The sequence below is a fragment of the Carassius gibelio genome, chromosome B8 (assembly GCF_023724105.1).
Source record: "Carassius gibelio isolate Cgi1373 ecotype wild population from Czech Republic chromosome B8, carGib1.2-hapl.c, whole genome shotgun sequence".
Lineage (NCBI taxonomy): Eukaryota > Metazoa > Chordata > Actinopteri > Cypriniformes > Cyprinidae > Carassius > Carassius gibelio.
This window is the reverse complement of record NC_068403.1, coordinates 2,517,904-2,539,826: the sequence shown is the minus strand read 5'-3', so window position 1 is coordinate 2,539,826 and position 21,923 is coordinate 2,517,904. Positions and strand designations below refer to the sequence as shown.

The 21,923-nt window shown below is 38.5% G+C and overlaps 1 protein-coding gene across 3 annotated transcripts in view; it reads left to right on the top strand.

Moving 5' to 3' along the window:
• Positions 1-21,923, top strand: part of LOC127963465 (uncharacterized) — a 42,350-nt gene that overhangs the window by 12,524 nt on the left and 7,903 nt on the right. The window contains exons 2-3 of one of the 3 annotated variants that reach the window (XM_052563396.1): positions 5,023-5,127; positions 5,215-5,241. The exons of 1 other annotated variant lie outside the window; for it this stretch is intronic. The gene's annotated coding sequence lies outside the window, so the exon portion shown is untranslated. Of the gene's footprint in view, positions 1-5,022; positions 5,128-5,214; positions 5,242-21,923 lie in introns of those variants that run through there. One more of the 3 variants, XM_052563397.1, reaches the window with a different exon arrangement.

The following is a 21,923-nucleotide window of genomic DNA, read 5'->3' as shown; positions in this document are numbered from 1 at the left end:
TTTTCTACATTGGTAATAATCAATGTTTTATTGAGTAGCAAATCAGCATCAAGGTTATTAAATAAATAACTAATAAGTAATAAGTAAGCATCACAAGCGGCCTCGAGTCATTTGAGTCAAGATCGGGACTTCAGAGCGGTTTCGTGAATCATTTGAGTCAGATCGGGACTTCAGAGCGGCCCGCGAATTATTTGAGTCAGATCGGGACTTCAGAGCGGGCCCGCGAATCATTTGAGTCATTTGAGTCAGATCGGGACTTCAGAGCGGGTCCGCGAATCATTTGAGTCGAGCCAGATCGGGACTTCAGAGCGGGACCGTGAATCATTTGAGTCGAGCCAGATCGGGACTTCAGAGCGGGGCCGCGAATCATTTGAGTCGAGCGAGATCGGGACTTCAGAGCGGGACCGCGAATCATTTGAGTCATTTGAGTCAGATCGGGACTTCAGAGATGTTTCGCGAATCATTTGAGTCGACTCAGATCGGGACTTCAGAGCGTGACCGCGAATCATTTGAGTCGAACCAGATCGGGACTTCAGAGCGGGCCCGCGAATCATTTGAGTCATTTGAGTCAGATCGGGACTTCAGAGCGGGACCGCGAATCATTTGAGTCGAGCCAGATCGGGACTTCAGAGCGGGCCCGCGAATCATTTGAGTCATTTGAGTCAGATCGGGACTTCAGAGATGTTTCGCGAATCATTTGAGTCGACTCAGATCGGGACTTCAGAGCGGGACCGCGAATCATTTGAGTCGAGTCAGATCGCGACTTCAGAGCGGGTTCGCGAATCTTTTGGATCAGATCAGATCATTTGGTCCGTCGAATTTGGTCCAAATTAAGCCCAAAAGGCGACGTTGAAAATTGTTCTTCGTTTGGTCCGTCGAATTTGGTCCAAATTAAGCTCAAAAAGCGAAATTTAACTCTTTTTTTTTTTTTTTGCACCACAAAGCCATTAACATAAACTAGTGAGCTAATATATTAGACGTCATGTCTGAAGCACTGTTAAATATATTGAAATATATTTTGAAAACACTTGATGGTCACGCGCTGAACTGGAGCGGAGGACGTCACCATGGAAACGGGGCTCAGCCCAACTGTCAAGCAGCTGAACGGAAGCTGTCTCTCATGGTTGTTTTCTCTCATTTCAGGTAAGTTTAATCCCTAAATTACACAAATGTTACATAAAAGGGTCCCTGAAACTTTCTTTCATGTAAATGACACGCTTTTGTTGAAAATGTACTTTATAGAAATGGGCAGTGTCTTCAGAAAAAGTCCGTTAGCACCGTAATGCTAACTACAAGAGTAACTTTATATGCATCTTTCACAATATATTTCGCCTACATCAGCATGAATCTGTAATTTTCTTATATATGTGTGTGTTTACATAATATTTTCATAATATGTGTGTGTGTTTGTTTGCCTGTTAGTTATTTTGATGTCCACACTGTAAGAGTATTACTCGGTTAGTAAACCTAAAACTTTAAATTCTGTTATTTTTCTTTTAATTTGTTTGTATAATCTGTAAATTATTTTTCTTTTCTGCATTTCACCTCTGCTATTGTTTATTTCTAATAAACCTGGCATTGTATGATAAATATTGTTGGCTTTGACAGATTGTTTATGTTCTAGATTCTTCCATGCTGAAGGCCGTGCATGTATCCAGCTGAAGAACATTTTTAGACATTATGAAACATATGACTAGTAAGTAATACCTCAAACATACACTACCATTCAAACGTTTAAGGGTCAGATTTATCATGTATTTAAAATAAATATTTTATACTCACCACTGCTGCATTTATTTGATTAAAATACAGTAAAATATTAACATTGTGAAATTACTAGGGGTGACCCGACTAAGGTTTTTCATAGTCGAATCTGAATTTTAAAATCTTGGTGATATTTGACTGATAGTCTAATCATATGTTTAGGGGCAGAATACATTGAGTCAAGTCAGACATTCGACAGTTATAATTACTGATCTTAACACACAGGTGAAATGTGTAATGAACACCTCGCAGATACAAACGGGGTAAATAATAGTTCATCATTGATAGATCTTTTCTATTTCAGAGACTGAAAATCATTGATTAAAACACAAGGTAATTGTAACTTATTGGAAGAGGAATAATAAGAAGACAAGAAAATGCATGTGTGACTTAATATTGCTTATTTTTCAGTGTGTTGAAAGTGCTTTATTCTCATCTTTGTGTACACAATATATTCACAACTTGGCAAACTGTGAAGCTGATTGAGACGTAAACTCTGCATGACAGTGGACCTTAAGCCAAGCAAAGGTCTCTGCAGGAAAGTAATGGGAGTTACCAGATCAGGGTGTTTTTAGATCATGATACCTGATTGGCTGACGTAGTGACGGTAGGTTTAGGGGTGGGGTTAGGTAAGGGGGATCATTTTGATTGCATGATTTAGAAACACCCAGCAGTTTGAAAACACACACTCAATCATAAACGCCCACTTTTACTCTGCAGAGACCCAAGTCTCACCTTAAGGGCCAGAGTTGACAACCCCTGATATACTAATTAGTTAATAATCCCTCCCGAAGAATGAGTACACTTTAATTTGTACATTTTGGACAAGGACAACCATTGTTTTTGTATTATTAATTTACATTTTAGTTACTGTTTTCTTTCTCACTTTAGATGTTGGAGAAAAAACAGTGAGGCTAAAGCATTCAAAGTGGAAACATCTGCCGTGGCTCATTAATCCAGAATTGGGATGGAGGAAGGAGCAGAAGAAGCAGAAGATCAGAGATCAGGCAGAGATCTACTGGTGCCCCTGTGGGAAACCATTTACCTAATGTGTTAGTTAAACCAAAGATTTTCATCACTCACCTTTACGTTGTTCCAAGCCAGACTTTTGTTCATCTTTGAAACATAAATGCAGAACTTTTTAATGAAATCTGAGAATTTTTTTAAATCTAAAATAACGCATTCACACAAGCAGCATGATGCATCAGTGTTGCATTGGCGTGATAGCTGGCGCTTTTGGTGCTTTTGAGAAAATCCATTGGGGATTCCTAATTTCTGAATAGATTTTTTTTGCTGTTGTTGTTGTTTTTTGCGTACACAAGGCATCTGTTAAAAAATATCTTCATTTGTGTTCTGCACAAAAGGGTGTTATGGGTTTGGGGTAACATGAGGGTAAGAAATTAATGACAGAATTTAAATTTTTGGTTGTTCTAATGTGGTTATAATTGTTCATAGTTTATTGTCTTGAAAAATTATATTTATACAGAAAGATGGATTAATTTGATAAGTTTATAGTAAAGACTTTTAAATTGATTTAAAAAAATCAAAATAAATTCTACTCTTTTGCAAGTTCTATTAAAAAAATTACTGATGTACTGGTTTCCACAAGATATTGGGCAGCACAACTGTTTTAAACATTGATAATAATCAGAAATGTTTCTTGAGCAGCAAATCATATATTATAATGATTTCTGAAGATCATGTAACACTGAAGACTGGAGTAATTGTGTTAAAAATTCAGTTTACAGGCATAAATTACATTTTACACTGCATCCACAACAATTATTTCTGTAGTTATATTTCACAATATTACTGTTTTTACGGTCTGTTTAATCAAAGGAGGCTTAAGATGTGATCAAGAATTTACATGAAAGATGTAATGTGTCAATAAATGTGTCAATATACTGTGAATTGTCTCATTTTCACTAATTAGGAATATGAAAAATAATGCACGGTTGTTATTAGGTCCGAAAAGACTTCTTTCAACTTTAACTTTACAACCATATTTAGACGTAATTTTGACGTCTTTTTATAGACGTCTTTTCACGACCTGAAAAAGACATCGTTTCATCTTTCACTTTTCAACGAGTTTTTGCTGGGTCAGATCGGGACTTCAGAGCGGGTCCGCGAATCATTTGAGTCGAGTCAGATAGCGACCTCAGAGCGGGTCCGCGAATCATTTGAGTCGAGTCAGATCGCGACCTCAGAGCGGGTCCGCGAATCATTTGAGTCGAGTCAGATCGCGACCTCAGAGCTTCAGATCGCGACCTCAGACTTCAGAGCGGGTCCGCGAATCATTTGAGTCGAGTCAGAGCGGGCCCGCGAATCATTTGAGTTATTTGAGTCAGATCGCGACTTCAGAGCGGGTTCGCGAATCATTTGCGTCATTTGAGTCATATCGCGACTTCAGAGCTGGTCCGCGAATCATTTGAGTCGAGTCAGATCGGGACTTCGGAGCGGACCCGCGAATCATTTGAGTTATTTGAGTCATATCCCGACTTCAGAGCGGGTTCGCGAATCATTTGCGTCATTTGACTCATATCGCGACTTCAGAGCTGGTCCGCGAATCATTTGAGTCGAGTCAGATCGGGACTTCGGAGCGGACCCGCGAATCATTTGAGTTATTTGAGTCATATCGCGACTTCAGAGCGGGTTCGCGAATCATTTGCGTCATTTGAGTCAGATCGGGACTTCGGAGCGGACCCGCGAATCATTTCATCGTTTTATTATTTTATTTATTTTATTTATTTTATTTATTTTATTTACTTTATTTATTTTATTTCATTTAATTTTATTTCCTGCTCTGTACTTCAGTCTTTCTGTCAATACTTTATACACATCATGATAATGACAGTCTGAACATTATGCATTACATTTAATTCACCATCATTTATTTATTTATTTATTTTTACTTGTATTTTGCCAGGACCATTTCAGGCTTTCATTTTACATTAGGAGATACAAATAAGTCAAATGAAAAAAAAAGTCTTCTAGCAAGCAATTGCTTTAGAAATGATAGTATGTTGTATTTAAGTTTTGGATTATTTTGGCATAGTCTATCATTCCAGTATACTTTTCTCAAAAAAACAAACAAACCTTTTTGTATGTGAATAATTGAAAGTATTGGAAACGATATAAAATGTTTGTTCAGAGTTTGTAATCTTTGTAAATTGCAATTCACTGAAAAGAGTTTAAAGTGCATATGGGATGTATATAATGTGTGTTTGTAGTAAGTGATGCTCTGAATGTGTCTCTCAGGAATCAGAGGGACGTATCAAGGCCTCACAGCGACCGTCCTCAAACAGGGATCCAATCAGGCGATCCGGTTCTTCGTCATGACCTCTCTGAGGAACTGGTACAAGGGTGAGAGTCTGCAGCATCACACTGAATATAAAACACTCAGAAAGAGTCTCATCCGATCACATTGGGTGTTTTCTGGATGTGTTTTAGGTGACAATCCCAACAAATCCATCAACCCCGTCATCACCGGAGCGTTCGGTGCGATCGCAGGAGCGGCGAGTGTGTTTGGAAACACGCCGCTGGACGTCATCAAGACCAGAATGCAGGTGCACAGATCAGTTATCAAGATTATTATTCACATTTATTTAAAATGTATTCAGAATTTGATTTATAAAGCACTAAAAAAAATAAGAAAGTGCTGTATAAAATAAATAAAAAAAATACAGGAAAACAAAATATTAGAAGAAACAAGAAAACAAATCAATATCATATTAGAAATCTAAATAAAATAAGCAGCTCTTGATATTTATGGTTTCTTGCCCCAAATTTCAGTCCTTTTTTTTCAGTCAGCTGAGATTGTAGCACTATGTTGGTAATTAACTTGCTAATATAAAATAAAAAGGTTTTTAAGGTGAAGTGTGTACTAGAGTACTTCTGTTGGAAATGAAGTTTTAATGAAAATGTGTTTTTTTTTAGGGTTTGGAAGCTCATAAATATAAAAACACAATGGATTGTGCCCTGAAGATCATGCAGCATGAAGGACCAGCGGCGTAAGTGTGTGTGTGTGTGTGTGTGTGTGACAGAGAGAGAGAGAGAGAGTGTGTGTGTGTGTGTGTGTGTGTGTGACAGTTAAATTCCTGAAATATTATAATATATTATAAAACTTAATTATAGTAATAACGTATATTAAATAAATATTTTAGGTCAAAGGGATTCAGCTGACAAAAAAAGATATTGTTCGAGAACCCCTGATTTATCTGTGCTAGTATCACTGAGATACTATTATAGATTTTATAAAAAAATGTAAATAGTTTTTATTTTGATATTTTCTTTTAACATTTTAATTTAATAAAGTTATAGTAATTTATTATTTTTTAAATATATATTTTTTTATCATTTTTATTTCAGTTTGACTTGAGAAATGTTAAATGTTGCCTGGGCAGCTAGCTGAAACAGAGTCTGTTTTTGATGATATATTGAAGTCGAGCAGTGGATGTTGTTATGGCTGTGGCTCAGTGATGAATGTGTTGGTGTGTGTGTGCAGGTTTTACAAGGGCACGGTCCCACGGCTGGACCGAGTGTGTTTGGACGTGGCCATCGTCTTCATCATCTACGAGGAGGTTGTGAAGGTCCTAAACAAAGTCTGGAAGACGAAGTGACGACCGCGGTCTCGTTCTTCACATCACTTCTGCTTTTAAACACGCACACAATATTTGAAAATAACATTAGTTCATAAAGCAGCTGCAGTCAAATTAACATTAAACACTGTCTGTGCCACATTTAACTGATTTTGTTAATTAATAAATCGATTATTTAACTGCCAGATGTAATAGAGAGCGAACATGTATGTTTACAGATGTTAAACTCTGAGCCAGAGGAATAATCTAGAAAAAAGTGTGACCGTAAATTAATTTAATGTAATTTAATGTGTGGGAAAATCCTTAAGAGGAAGTGGGAATATTTACAAATAGAGAGTTTATGAATATTTATAGATGTATTTACTTAACTACAGATCATTCCATAATACTGTACGAATTCCATTTAAAATTTATTCTATTTTTAAGTTTCTGACATTTCTACTTAAAATGTTGTGTTTTTAACTAAGGCTAATATTTTTACATTTGTAAAGTATTTTTATTAATTATTTTGAATATATTTATTTTCCTGTTGCACATGTGCCTTTTAACCATCAAACTCTGACATTTATTTTTCAACACAAACAAAGACATTTTTTAATAATTATTTTGTCAGTTTTAAAGCCTGTTTTCAGACGTGACCTGCTGTATCTGTCTATGTGCAATATCATCTCTATTATACACAACTCGAATACAGATTCAGTGAATGTCAAATACACCTCAGAGTCGAACTGAAATGGATTATTAAAGTGTTTCTGCAGCATGCATCTCCAGCTGTGTGTGTGTGTGTGTGTGTGTGTGAGAGAGAGAGAGAGAGAGAGAAATAGTGTCATCTATCTATCTATCATTTATTGACCCTAATTAAATGTACAGTGCTGCTGCTGGCCGCTAGAGAGCAGAATCTGCATTGACAGATCTGTGTGTGTGTGTGTGTGTGTGTGTGTGTGTGTTTGGGGCCTTTAGAAATACTCTTTGGGATTGTTTGTGCCATATCCTGTGATGTGTATGTTCTTGGCCTTTTCTTTGTAGATCTAGACTGAAGGCTTCTTAGACTAAATGCTAATGTGCTAATAAAATTATTTTATATTAACAGTTAAATTTTTTATATTGTGTTAAAAAGTTCCCAAAATTTTATTTTATTTTAAAGTTTGTGTAAGCAAGATCTGATTTTGTACAAGATAAACAAATCTCACAAATTACTTCATATATCTACACTTTATAATTAAAAATTTTAAACATTTATTAAGCAAGGATGCATTCAATTGATCAAAAGTGACCAAAAAAATTACTTCTACAAAACAATTATATTTCGAATAAAAGGTGTTGTTCTGAACTTTCTATTCATCTGTGAATCCTGAAAAATGTAATGCATCACAGTTTCCACAAAAATATGAAAGGTTTTCTACATTGGTAATAATCAGAAATGTTTCTTGAATAGCAAATCAGCATCAAGGTTATTAAATAAATAACTAATAAGTAATAAGTAAGCATCACAAACGGCCTTGAGTCAGTCAAGATCCGGACCTCAGATCGGGTTCGCGAATCATTTGAGTCAGATCGGGACTTCAGATCGGGTTCGCGAATCATTTGAGTCAGATCGGGACTTCAGAGCGGGCCCGCGAATCATTTGAGTCATTTGAGTCAGATCGGAACTTCAGATCGGGTTCGCGAATCATTTGAGTCAGATCGCGACTTCAGAGCGGGTTCGCGAATCATTTGAGTCAGATCGCGACTTCAGATCGGGTTCGCGAATCATTTGAGTCAGATCGGGACTTCAGAGCGGGCCCGCGAATCATTTGAGTCAGATCGCGACTTCAGATCGGGTTCGCGAATCATTTGAGTCAGATCGGAACTTCAGAGCGGGTCCGCGAATCATTTGAGTCATTTGAGTCAGATCGCGACTTCAGAGCGGGTCCGCGTATCATTTGAGTCATTTGAGTCAGATCGCGACTTCAGAGCGGGTCCGCGAATCATTTGAGTCAGATCGCGACTTCAGATCGGGTTCGCAAATCATTTGAGTCAGATCGGGACTTCAGATCGGGTTCGCGAATCATTTGAGTCAGATCAGGACTTCAGAGCGGGCCCGCGAATAATTTGAGTCATATCGCAACTTCAGAGCGGGTACGCGAATCATTTGAGTCATTCCCACCAAGCCAGTACCGGACGTCATTTGGACGTCGTATTCTGGTCTAAATCAAGACGGCCCGTCATGGCCATCTTTTAGACCAAAAAGCGATGTTGAAAATTGGTCTTCATTTGTTCCATCGGATTTGGTCCAAATTAAGACAAAAAAGTGACATTTAACGTCTCTTATTTTATAAAAAAAAAAATTTAATCCAAATTTAGCCCAAAAATAAATGTAGATGGGCTTTAGTCCAAATTTAGCAGAAAAAAACTTTTATTTCGCACCACGAAGCCATTAACATAAACTAGTGAAGAAATATTAGACATCATGTCTGAAGCACTGTTAAATATATTGAAATATATTTTGAAAACACTTGATGGTCACGCGCTGAACTGGAGCGGAGAACATCACCATGGAAACGGGGCTCAGCCCAACCATCGTTGCCAGGGTAGCGGTTTTCAGCACAATTTGGCTATTTTAGAAAAGGAGTTGCGGGAAAAAATACGGAGTTGCGGGTTGCTTTTTTTTGGGCTACATTTATAATGTACCGCGGCCGCAAAAAAAATTAATTAAAATAAAATAATTGTGGATAAAGATAAAAGTGAACCTTTTATTAGTGGGCGTTGATCCCCGGGAATGAATAGTACTTGGCAACAAACGCTGCTTCTCGCGAGATGCGAGTAGGCGCGCGCCACATGTGCTTTGACATCACAAATCAAGCATCATCATCACGTCACTCACATCAAGAGAGCGTTGTAGTCAGAAGCGTCGGTTCGGTTGTCTGTGGATGAACAAGCAGCATTCTAAAATGTCAAGTAAATGGGGTGTAGTATCCTGGAGTAACCACTAGGTGTCATCTGTATATCTAAGTTGTTGGGTTCTATCTTGGCACGATTGGGATGGAAGAAGAGGTGCCAGGTGGAAGCAGTGTTTGATGTCTGTTGCTGTAACTGCTGCAAACAGAAAGTAAAGTATTAACTTCAACTCAATACATGTGGTGGTGATTTATATGGACATCACATCACATTTTGGCGACGAGGATGAAGCGGAAAGCTTGTGTTGACAACAGATTGAAATTGTGAAAAGGAGCAGAGTGCGGATAACTGTGATGAGGGGGAGAAGAAGCTTGATTAACCATGGCTACAGGAACTATTGGCTCACTAGCAGCATTTGATGCAAAAGTTCAAACATGGTAAGAGTATTCGGAAATAGTGGAGCAATTTTTCGTGGCTAATGGAATCGAAGATGAGGGTAAGCAAAGAGCTATTCTCATAAGTGTTGTGGGACCACAAATGTACAGTGTGATGCGAAATCTTCTGAGCCCTACGAAACCAAGTGAAAAGACTTATCAGCAACTGATAATGATGTTAAAAAATAATTTCAATCCTAAGCCAAGTGAGATTGTACAGAGATTTTAATTTGATTCAAGAACAAAGAAGCCGACAGAGACTGTGACAGAGTATGTAGCTGAGTTGCGTTGTTTAGCACAAGATTGTAATTACGGAGCAACTTTAGATCAAATGCCGAGGGATTGTCTTGTTTGTGGCATAGGTGATGATCGGATTCAGAGACGATTGCTTTCAGAAGCAAATCTGACATTTGAGACTACTTTTAAAATTGCAGTAGCTACTGAAGCCCCAAGCAAAAATGTGCTCGATTTACAAAATAAATCCGGGGTACAGGCATGTAACAGCATCATGTTTAAAGAAAGGAAACCGGATCACTGGAAAAGAGGGGAATCTGGTGAACAAAAAGAAAGTAGAGAGTGTCACAGATGCTGCGGAAAAAACCACAAAGCTAACGAATGTAGATTTAAGAAGGATAAATGTTATGTAATTATCAATGAAGATTCGGGAGGAGCGCATCAGATACTTAGCCTAATCATCACAGGTGAACCACAATCAAGTAATCAATCCCACAGTATAAATATCGCTGACTTACCTCTATCCATTGACGGTTTATCAGCATCCCTCCTCCACCCCATCTCCTCACTTCAAGTTCACTTTACAATATACGGGGAAGGGGGGGTACTCTAGGTTCGGGCAATTCCCGAGCTCGGAGCCCTTCCCCGGACAGCACGCCAAATACGCATACCATACCTCAGCTAATTATATGTAAGCGTGAACTAGTGAAATGTGTGCAGGAAAATTGGACATATCACCAGAGCCTGTCGCAACAAAAGCCAACAGAGTGGACACGCGACAACCGAAAAAGTGGGAAAAGGTGTGCGTCCGTATCGGGCATTCAATGTAAGTGAACATAATGAGAGTGATGAATCTGAAGAAACATTCACTTTGGCATGTGTAAAAACTGATGCATTGAAGAAAGTGAAACCCATCAATGCGGAGTTGCATGTTAATGGCAGATTGGTAAACTTTGAGATTGATACAGGGTGTAGTGTCAGTCTAATGAATGAGGGAATGTACAAGGATATCTGGAAACAATTCAGAAGCTCCCAAACTGAGACGTACAAAAATCAAGTTGATAACTTATACAGGAGAGCAAGTAGAGATAGTGGGTGTGGCTGATGTACAAGTAAAATACCAGCAGCAGGAAAAGAAAATGCCACTTGTCAAAGGAACAGGACCATGCTTACTACGCAGAGCCTGGCTTGAAGAAATTCAACTACCATGGAGTGAGATAAAGCTGATACAGTCAGAGGTGATGACATTACAACAGGTGCTATCCAAGCATGAGGAAGTATTCAAAGAGGAGCTTGGGACATTAAGGGGTACTGCTGCTACTCTTCACGTGCCGACTGATGCCACACCACGGTTCTTTAGACCTAGATCTGTGCCTTATGCCCTGCAAACAAGGGTGGAGGAAGAGATTAATCCACTGCTACGGGACAAGATCATATAACCTGTTAATTATTCAGAGTGGGCAGCACCTGTTGTTCCTATCTTGAAATCAGATGGCAGTATAAGATTATGCGGTGACTACAAACTCACAGTCAATAGAGTGTCAACATTGGAACATTATCCAATACCTAGGGTGGAAGATCTTTTTGCTCTATTGGATGGAGGAAAGCAGTTCACAAAATTGGACATGAGTCATGCATACCAACAAATTATCATGGATGAAAGCTCCAAGAAATACTTGACAGTGAATACACAGAAAGGGTTATTCACATATAATCGTTTACCCTTTGGAGTGGCTTCAGCTCCTGCTATCTTTCAGAGAACAATGGAGGGATTGTTGCAAGGTATTCCTGGATTAGTTGTTTATCTGGATGATATATTGGTGACGGGCGTAAACCAAGAAAGTCACTTGAAGACACTGGATGAAGTGCTGTCGAGACTGGAAGAAGCTGGTTTGCGACTGAAAAGAGTAAAATGTGTGTTCCTGGCAGATGAGGTGGAATATTTAGGCCACAGAGTAGATGCACAGGGTCTACATCCTTTGGGAAGTAAAGTGAAAGCCATTGAAGAAGCACCAGAACCAAGGAATGTCACAGAGCTTAAAGCATACCTGGGACTGCTTAACTATTATAACAAGTTCCTGCCAAATCTGGCAACGCTGCTGGCCCCCCTACATCTGCTGCTGAGAAAAGATGTTCAGTGGATGTGGAAAAAGCAACAGCAAGAAGCTTTTATAAAATCTAAAGCTCTACTAAAATCAGCAGAGGTGCTAGCTCATTATTCATCAGATTCAGAACTAACTTTGGCTTGTGATGCTTCACCCTACGGGGTTGGTGCAGTGCTCTCGCAGCGTATAAAAGGAGAAAGGGTGGAGAAACCTCTTGGGTTCATGTCTCGGACACTAACGCCAGCGGAGAAACGTTATTCACAACTGGACAAAGAAGGCTTGGCTGTGATTTTTGGCATCTCTAGATTCCACAAGTATTTGTATGGTCGTGCATTTACAATTTGCACTGATCATAAGCCATTGATCCATTTGTTTAATGAAACAAAAGCAGTTCCTCAAATGGGTTCACCCAGAGTGCAAAGGTGGGCTGTGATGTTACAAGCATATCAGTATAACATTGTTTACAAGCCAGGAAAGTGAGGCAGAACCTGATGACACTAATGATCAAGTGCTGATGATGGATTTAATGGACAGTTCGCCTGTGAGTGCAGCACAGGTTCGGAAGTGGACATCACACGACATAACACTCGCAATGGTACATGAGTACCTCTTAAAGGGATGGCCTGAGAAAGTAGAGCCACATGTGTTACCGTACCATCACAGGAGAGATGCTCTCAGTGTAAAAGATGGATGTGTGACTTGGGGAGCGAGAATCGTCATACCATCACAAGGTAGAGGGGCTGTATTAAAACAGTTACATCAGACTCATTCCGGCATGTCCAGAATGAAAGGATTGGCCCGATCATACATGTGGTGGCCTGGAATGGACCAGGATGTAGAGAGAGTGGTTCAGAAATGTGAGGTGTGTCAAAGTTTCAGAAAGGCACCTGCTCAAGCTCCTTTGCACCCGTGGGAGTGGCCAGGCTCACCCTGGGAAAGACTTCATGTAGACTACGCAGGGCCCTTTTTAGGAAGAATGTTCCTAATTCTGGTAGATTCTCATTCTAAGTGGATGGAAGTTTATCCTGTGATGCAGGCCACTTCCCAAATTACAATTGAGAAATTGAGAATGTGTTTCAGTACACATGGATTACCTAAAATGTTAGTATCAGACAATGGAACATGTTTTACCAGTAATGAGTTTGAAACTTTCATGGAGAGAAATGGTATTCAACATGTAACTTCAGCTCCGTATCATCCTTCTTCAAACGGCCTAGCGGAACGTGCTGTTCAAACTTTCAAGGAGGGGATGAAAAAGATGAAAGGTGACACTGTGGAGACAAGAGTAGCAAGATTCTTATTTAATTATAGAATCACTCCCCATGCAACAACTGGGTTATCACCTGCTCAAATGCTAATGTCACGGAAGTTGAGATCCGCATTTGACTTACTTATTCCTGATGTGAAGTTCAAAGTTTTGAAAAAACAGCAGAAACAAAAAGAAGGCCATGACAACAGTTGCAAACTTCGAAGTTTTGAAGTTGGAGATTCAGTGTACGTGAGGAACTATGCTGGTGGACCTAAATGGATTCCTGCAGTGGTGGAAGGTTGTACAGGACCTCTTTCATATAAGACTGCTCTGGGGCATGGACAAACCGTGAAAAGACATGTGGATCAAATAAGAAATCGTAGTACAGATGAGATGCTGGAGATTATACTACCCGCAGAGAGTGAACAGGATGGTGACACTTCTGCATTGCCTTGTGCGGATGTTGTCAAAACACCTGCAGATCAGGAGATGTCTGCCCTTGAGAAAGAACAATCGCTAGAATTGGCTGTTGTAGAAAAAGAAATTAACCAACCTACGAATCTGAGAAGGTCTGCAAGAGAGAGACGATCTCCAGCTTACTTGAAAGACTATGTTACATAAGTCAAGTCAGTAAAAGACAATCAATTCAATCTAACTGGTAGTTGTTAACGTGTTTGTAAAAAAAAAAAGAATGTGATTGTTATACAGTGTTATATTTGTAAATAATGTTATTAGTATTTAGTTGGTGATATTGGTGGTAATAGTATTGAAAAAAAAAAAAACAATTTACAATTGATAGCTTAAGGAGGAGGGGGTGTAGTATCCTGGAGTAACCACTAGGTGTCATCTGTATATCTAAGTTGTTGGGTTCTATCTTGGCACGAATGGGATGGAAGAAGAGGTGCCAGGTGGAAGCAGTGTTTGATGTCTGTTGCTGTAACTGCTGCAAACAGAAAGTAAAGTATTAACTTCAACTCAATACATGTGGTGGTGATTTATATGGACGATATCACATGGGGAAAGTATGGAAAGAAGTATCGCAAAGAATGGGAGACAGAGAAAGAATTAAAGGAGTGGATTCGAAGTGTTCCAAATGATTATAGAAAAGCGTTCTGCAAATATTGCAAATGTGAAGTAAGAGCTCACCACGGTGATCTGGTAGCTCATGCTGCGACTGAAAAACATAACTAAAATAATACGGCTCCTTTCTCAAATGCCAGAACATTATTTGACACAGGCAGTTCCTTTCTAAGAAATAATTCACCTGTGCAAGAGGCGGAGTTGAAGCTGGCTGCCCATGTTGCTTGTCACTCAAGCACTTCAACTGTTGACCACTTAGGAAGTGTTGTGGAAGAAATTTCGAAAAAAAGCATTCGTTTACATTGAAGGAAATGCACAGCACTAATTAATTTAGTGATAGGACCAGTAGTACATGAAGACCTTTTGGAGGATGTAGGAAGTGGTCCATACTCTCTATTTGTTGATGAGAACACTTATGTCACGACCAAAAAACAACTGTGTATAGTCATCAGATATTACAGCAAAAAGCTCTCACGAATCATTAGCACTTTGCACAATCCTTGCACAGTATGTGGAGCTTAAGTTGCATTTTCAGTTGAGGAAAGACAGTGAGAGGAGCTATGCTGCGGAACTGCTGTACCAAATGTATAGTGACAATATTAACCTGATATACCCGAAATTCCTCCAACCAAATGTGTCAGAGTTAAACAGACTTAATAAAATCTTTCAACTTGACAAACCTGATCCTGCAAAACTTCTTACGGAACTTCTAACATTTTACCGGTCCCTGCTTGAGCGCATAGGTTTGCCGAAGACATTCCAGAGCTGGCAAGACATCGTGGAGTTTAACCTTTCTGATGGGAATCTTTTGTCACTTATTGCCGTAGACTTTGGGGTGCAGTTCCGTCTTGCTTTGTTTGAAGCCAATGGAATAAGTGACCTAGCTGAACAGGACATGAAACGCAGGTGCAGGGACTACATGCTAGAGTTATCTAAGGAAATTAGGAAGAGAGTTCCAGATAACATTAAACAGTTAGAGGTTCTCAAATTCCTGTCACCGAGTCATACTCTGTCGTCAAGTAAGCCAAGGATTGATGATCTTCCCTTTTTCCACCTCTTCAAGGGAGATGTAGGAAAAGCACATCAACAGTGGAGAAGTAATTCAGACTCTGGAACGATGCAGAGGATGGCAAAACAGAGGACTTCTGGGTAGAAGTTTCTGCATACACAGATACTGCAGGTGATAAAAACTTTGAAGATCTTGGGAATTTCTTCTTGCTCTACCATTCAGCAATACAGCAGTTGAGCGTTCATTTTCCCAAATGTCACTGATAAAGGACAAGCTACGAAACAGGCTAGAGCAGAATTCTTTGCTAAATATAATGAGGATTCATCACCACGGATGCTTTCTCTCTTTACTGCTGAAATCTATTCAGCACCACCTGAGAAGGGTGGGGAAGAGAGCACCAATGTCTAAAATAAAACAGCCCCGAGATTGTATATGGTTCTGTTCAAATCTGTAATCAAAATGAGGCTGCGCAGTTAGACCATCTAAGAAGAAAATGTTGTGAAAAGTTCTGAAAAAAGAGAAGACAAACAACAACAAAAACAAAGGGACAAGTGTTCAAGTTCACCCAGTAAGCATATCTGTAATAATATTAGTGGTGGGCCGTTATGCTGCGTTAACGCGAGACTCTTATCGGGCGATAAAACAAATATCACCGTTAATCTATTCTCAAAGTTGGGTTGGGAGCTGGGTCTATACTAAGCAAGCTATGATGACTTTCACCTTGATATTTTATATAACTGACTCGCTGAGGACAGCCTAAAAAGATGACAGGACAGTTGACGGGCCACTGCTGCGCATCGTCACGAAAGCTTATCTTTCTCACGTGTTGTTAAGCCATACCGCTTGTCGATTTAAAAAAGCATCCAAACACAAGACGCGGAAAAGCTGAACAGAGTAGCGCGTGCCGTTAGGTGCGCACGAGAGAGAGAGAGAGCCGCGTATCACGGACAGCGACACTGAACCGAGCTCTCTTCTGCGAAGTTCACCTCGAAGTTCCTCCTGCACCCGAACGAACAAATGCAAATCGCAGTTTGAACAAACAAAAAGATGTGAAAGAGCCCAATTCAACACCACGCTGTTGTGGTGTTCAGGGCTCGTGCAGAGAAAGGCGTCACAAAACACTAGAACATCGAATTTGATTATTTTTGCTCTTGTGCCGACAAATACATACAAATTTTGTCAAAATATTAGAGGTGGGCATAGATTAATTTTTTTAATCTAGATTAATCTCACTGTGATCTTGAAATTAATCTAGATTAATCTAAATTAAAATGGCTCATTCTGCCGAAGGCATTCAGAATATGTGTTACCCAAATAAAATTGACAAACAGTAAGTCTTTGAGAAGGGGTTTATCAAGCTAGGTGGTGCATTAGAAAAGGGGCTCATCTCCTGTTTCCAAAATGTTTCACAAAGTGCTTGAAAAAGCTGTAAACTAATTCCACATTGCACAAGGTGCAAACAACCTTATTCCTGTTTCACACCAATGTTTAAGTTTTTTTTTCAAGTTTGTAGGTGTCAAGGTACAGAAACCAAATAATAGCACTGGATAGTCTTCAATGTAAAAATTAAATATACAATCAAACCTACATTTATTCAGACACCTTCAACATTTCTCACATTATTACAGTTTTGCTATATATATATATATATATATATATATCAAAAATTATATCTGGTTTCTGAATAATTTTTGGTTTGACTGTTAAAACTACAAAGAAATTCAGTCAAGAGCAGTGAGTGATTTTCATTTTCATTTTCTTGGATTAACGTTACAGAGGCCAGTAGCTAAATTATGGCGCGGCCACTTTAAGAGACCATGAACGCATCCAATATCATTCACATCCCATTTTTTCCCTCAACTGTTTACTTTCACTTAAGAAATAACTGACAGTTTTTTCGATCATAATTTCCAAGGTGGATATTTTATTGATAAAAGCCAGTGTATGTTAATTTAGTTTAACAGTGTGTTAATTTTAATATTGATGCTTGTGTGTAAACAGAACAGCCGCAAATCTGGAGAGAAAAGCATGAGAGAAGTGCTGAGAAGAGAAAAAGTAAGTACAAGTTAGTACTTCTGACTACGGTCAGAAAATATCAGAGAGGATATGTTCTTATTTGACCTTTATTGTATGAGATTGTGTATAAAAAAACAACAGTGTGTGATATTAAGAATTTGGGTAAGACAAAAGGCTAATACTTTAAACTTAAACCTATATAAACAAATTTTAAGGCCCTTTGTGGGAATCCAACCGTTGTCTAATCTGAAAAATTGGGCTAGTTTTCATTCCATTTGGGCGGGTTTTCATTGTCATTGGGCTGGAAATATTTCGAGTAACCCCAGAGTGCAGTCTGGACGATGGGGCGGGGCGACACTTTGAGGCGGAGCGACACGTGTCGCCCCGCCCATATTTGTTTTCCCCGCCTTTGACATTTTGCTCCGAGCCAGCAGGGGGCAGTTTGCGTTGAAACAAACAGAACGGTGGCAACTACAGCAGCAGAGTAATAACGCTATTCCACGGAGTTGACGTTGATTTCATGAGGTGAGTAAAATTGATTGTGTACATATGTTAACATTTTACACGATGTTCGAGAATCGAATGTGGAAAAGCATATCCCAGTTTCTTTCAGGTGATAAAATTAACTGTTCTTTTATTTTCCTATTGTAGAAAATGTGAGATTTTATATTTTCCAACAAACATGAAGCACCACACCGTCGTAACCAGAGCAGAACAAGAGGTTTATATGAAGTCCACTATTAAACTGTGTCCATTTTGTGAGTTTACGAACTGTATTTCGCACATGGTACAGATCCATGTTCGTAGACATTTTGAAGCCGCAGTAAAATACAAAGGTTTGTATTGTTTTTATTTATTTAGTATGAAGGTATGATTGGTATTAAACAATTGCTATAACTAACGTTAGATTAAATTAAGTTGGCATGGTAATGTGCTTATTTCATGCATTTTCAGATTTCCTCATTGTCAAATGCAGTGGCCAGTGCCGAGAAAGGCCGCATTTTCACTGCTGCATTTGTGAGAAGACTGTTATTAATAGGTCCCAATTAATGACTCACATATTAACCCACCCTGAACCTCGTGATGTTGGTGAACCAGGGGTTACTACAGTCACTACATCCGACAAACAAATTGAGAATGTCATGAATAAAGAACCCGCAGGTAATTAAATCTTGACCCGTTTCTGTTAGACAATAGCAATGTCTTTTTATATCTTAAAGCTGTTTAAATATTTCAATTAGAGATTTGAGCAATAAATTGCTGAATTCTCAATGTTTGAATCATTTGATAATTTTTCAAGAATTATTATGAATATTTGTTGATTGTGTATCTAGTGGGTCTGAGTGAACAGCACAAGTACAGTGTCTACAACTCTGGAGCAAAGAGGTCTGGAGCTGAATCCTGCATTCCAGAGAGCCCTGCCTTGAAAGTGGATAGGATTTGTGACACAGCAAAAAGAAAAGATCCCACATCAATATCTTCAGCTTCTTCAAACAGAGGTCAGACTTCTCGACAAAAATAAAATATCACATATTTGTTAATCCTCTGCATGTGGAGTGATCTTTTCTATCTGGTAATTACTTTTATTGCTTCAAGGGTCTCTTCCAAACATGGAGACTGAAAACCTGATGGATGATATGAACAAGCCAGCAGTTACAGCTGAATCAGAACTTCAGTGTGGAAATGTCAAGAGTAAGTAAACTTGTACTACTCCGGGTTGCAGTGGTATGAGATTTTCAGTGTCGGAAAATATCATGGTTTAATGGTGCACAATGAAATATGGTATTGAGGCATTTACAAATATTTTTGGTACATGCACATTTTTCTTCAGAAAAAAAAAAAAAAAAAAAAAACTATTTCTAGTTCTTTCAATGGATATTTTTTTACTCTTACTCCAGTATCTATAAAGATTATTACTTTGCCTTCAGTAATTATTTCTAGAAGTACTCTGAGTAGAGTACAGTTTTTGGAAATTCTAAGCACCTCTGCTGTCATACCAAATTAAATAGTCAAAACGGCATTTATTGCTTAAATTTGTGATAAAATGTACAGAATTTTAGTCTTTGTGCTTTTTCAGATTAGAAACAAAGCTCATCACAGTTGCTGGATGGAAGGCATGTAATATAAATAGTGTTTAGTGAAGTTGTAGTCGGGCATCTACTGAAAATATTGGCTAAAATATTGATTTGATTTGAAATATTGATATGGAGCAATGGTAGATTACTGCAAATGTACGAGATATGATAACTCACTTTTAACCAAGAAACTGTTATACTGCTGCAATCCTAATCCTGCTGTAGGCAGTATGCACAGTGATCATTAGTGTGCAGAAGTAAAGACTGAACTTCAACTATGTTGTTGTTTCCAGCAACTTGTCCAGTAAAAGAAAAAAAAGGTCAGAGGACTTCTGCTGTGAAGCCTAAAACAGTTGTGTGTGTGCACTGCAATTTGACACTATTAAAAAACAACTTAAGAAAGCATATCCAGAGACGACACACTGAATGTAGAGAGACTGTATCATCCACAAGGTATTTAAGATGCCAGTGTGTTGACGACAAAAATGGAATTTTTGCTGTTGAAAAGTCTTTCCATGGTGTATCTACTCCAATCCATGTCCTGAAAAATACCTGGGGGCAATTACAAAGGTCTGAGTGTGAATTGGATGAGTGCTGCATTACCAGAGACTTTGCACACAGAAGTGGCATTAAGCCATTTGAGTGTGACCACTTGAAGTCTTTATCCTATTGTCCACGTGTTGGTCAAATACAGACTGATCTTGCCGAAGAAACATTGTGTATGATGGTTGACCAGAAGTGGTTTGGAGAAGTAAGGAAGCACCAGTTAATTAATCTGAAGAAGCAATCTCAGGCAGAAGGAGTTCCATTGTCAGTTTCTGTACAACTAGGAGACCAGCTTAACAAATTGTGCGTGTCTGTGTTTGAAAAAAAACGCTCTATTACAGCAGATATGGCCGAGTAATGGTCTCCTATGATGTTAAGAAAAACTCCTGGCACTGCCCTTGCTCAATGCCAAGGAAATCCTGTATTCACAAGGCTGTTTCAAAGTGGCATCTCTTTCACCATCACAAAGAGTTGTTCAAGAAGGTAAAAAGTGTGGAGGAAGTTCCTCCTGAATCACCTGAAGAAAAAAAAGATGACGACAGCTATCCACCATCTGACTCTAACATCAAAGAAATGATCCACTACATGATGGCACACAAAAAACTTCCTGGTGAGCTTCCCAAGACCTTACTAGATCATTCAAGAGATGTAAAGTCCAACCAGTCCTTTCCAAGACATCTGGTGCCCACAGAATTGAAATGTACGAAGTGCAGAACCCAAAGCTTATGTGAGCCAAGACTCATTACTAAAGATGCCTAGATACTGACGTTTTCTGGTGTAATCCAAGGTATGTATAATTATTGTTTTGTTACATTAATGTGCTTGGATATGTAATGGATATTTTAGATTCATGCATTTATTTACTTTATTAGGAATATCTACTTACTACAGACAGTGCCCAAACTGTGGAATGACATATAGGTACCAAGAGTGGTCCGATGGGATACATAATTTCAATGATCACATTCTTTTATCATTGCACTTGTGCATGTTCCTTAGAAACTCAATACAGGTATGTCATAATCCCAATGCATTGTTTTCCTATAAATTTTACATGAACTTTCTAAGTCATTTTTAATGATTTCATTCCTTCAATGTTCTATTTTTTACCTTGTTTAATTTCAGAATAGTACTGCTGTAAGTAGGGTAATGGAAATAATACATGCAACTGAAGGTGGTCCTTTCCCTAAACATGAACTTGTCCTACAAGCTTATTTGCACTTTGAGGCCATGACAGAACTAGATTACAGTTACAATTGTGTTACCTGTGGGCACTACCCTAGTGTAGTCATAATGGATCTGCACAAGAAGGGAGCCTTCGGCATGCCTCGTATGTATACCTTTTAATTGAATTTTATACATTATAGATTAGTTTATATATAAAAATGTTTATTTGTAACTATTTTCTTAGATTTATTTAGAAAATATTTCTATCCAATCAAAAACAAATTGTTTTATTTATATATTTTAAGAAATATTTACATAAACCTTATGTTATGGACATATATTGCATTAATTCATAAATTGCAATGTAACTGAATCTAATCTAAATGCATCCTACTTTTAAATATTATGTTCTATATTTGTATTTTATTGATTGATTGTAGTGAGTGAAATTGACCCCCCTCCACCAAATTATGATGGCCTTGTGGATAGTGAGAAGTTTTGGGAGGCAGTGACAGTAGAGATGATAAGCAGGGGTTTTTATACAAGTAGGCTATGTCTAGCACCTCTTTTCAGATATACAGACTTTTACTTATTTCTTTAGTGTAGTTTAGCTTCTTTCCCTTTCATTATTAGGTGGGATAAAGAACCCCTTCATTGTCCACCCAAGCTACAGCTTTTGGGCTCCATGGATTGGCATTCATACTAGGTCATCCAACATGGTTCTCAATACAGAGTATGCTAAGCTTCATGTTTCACAAGACTCAACTGA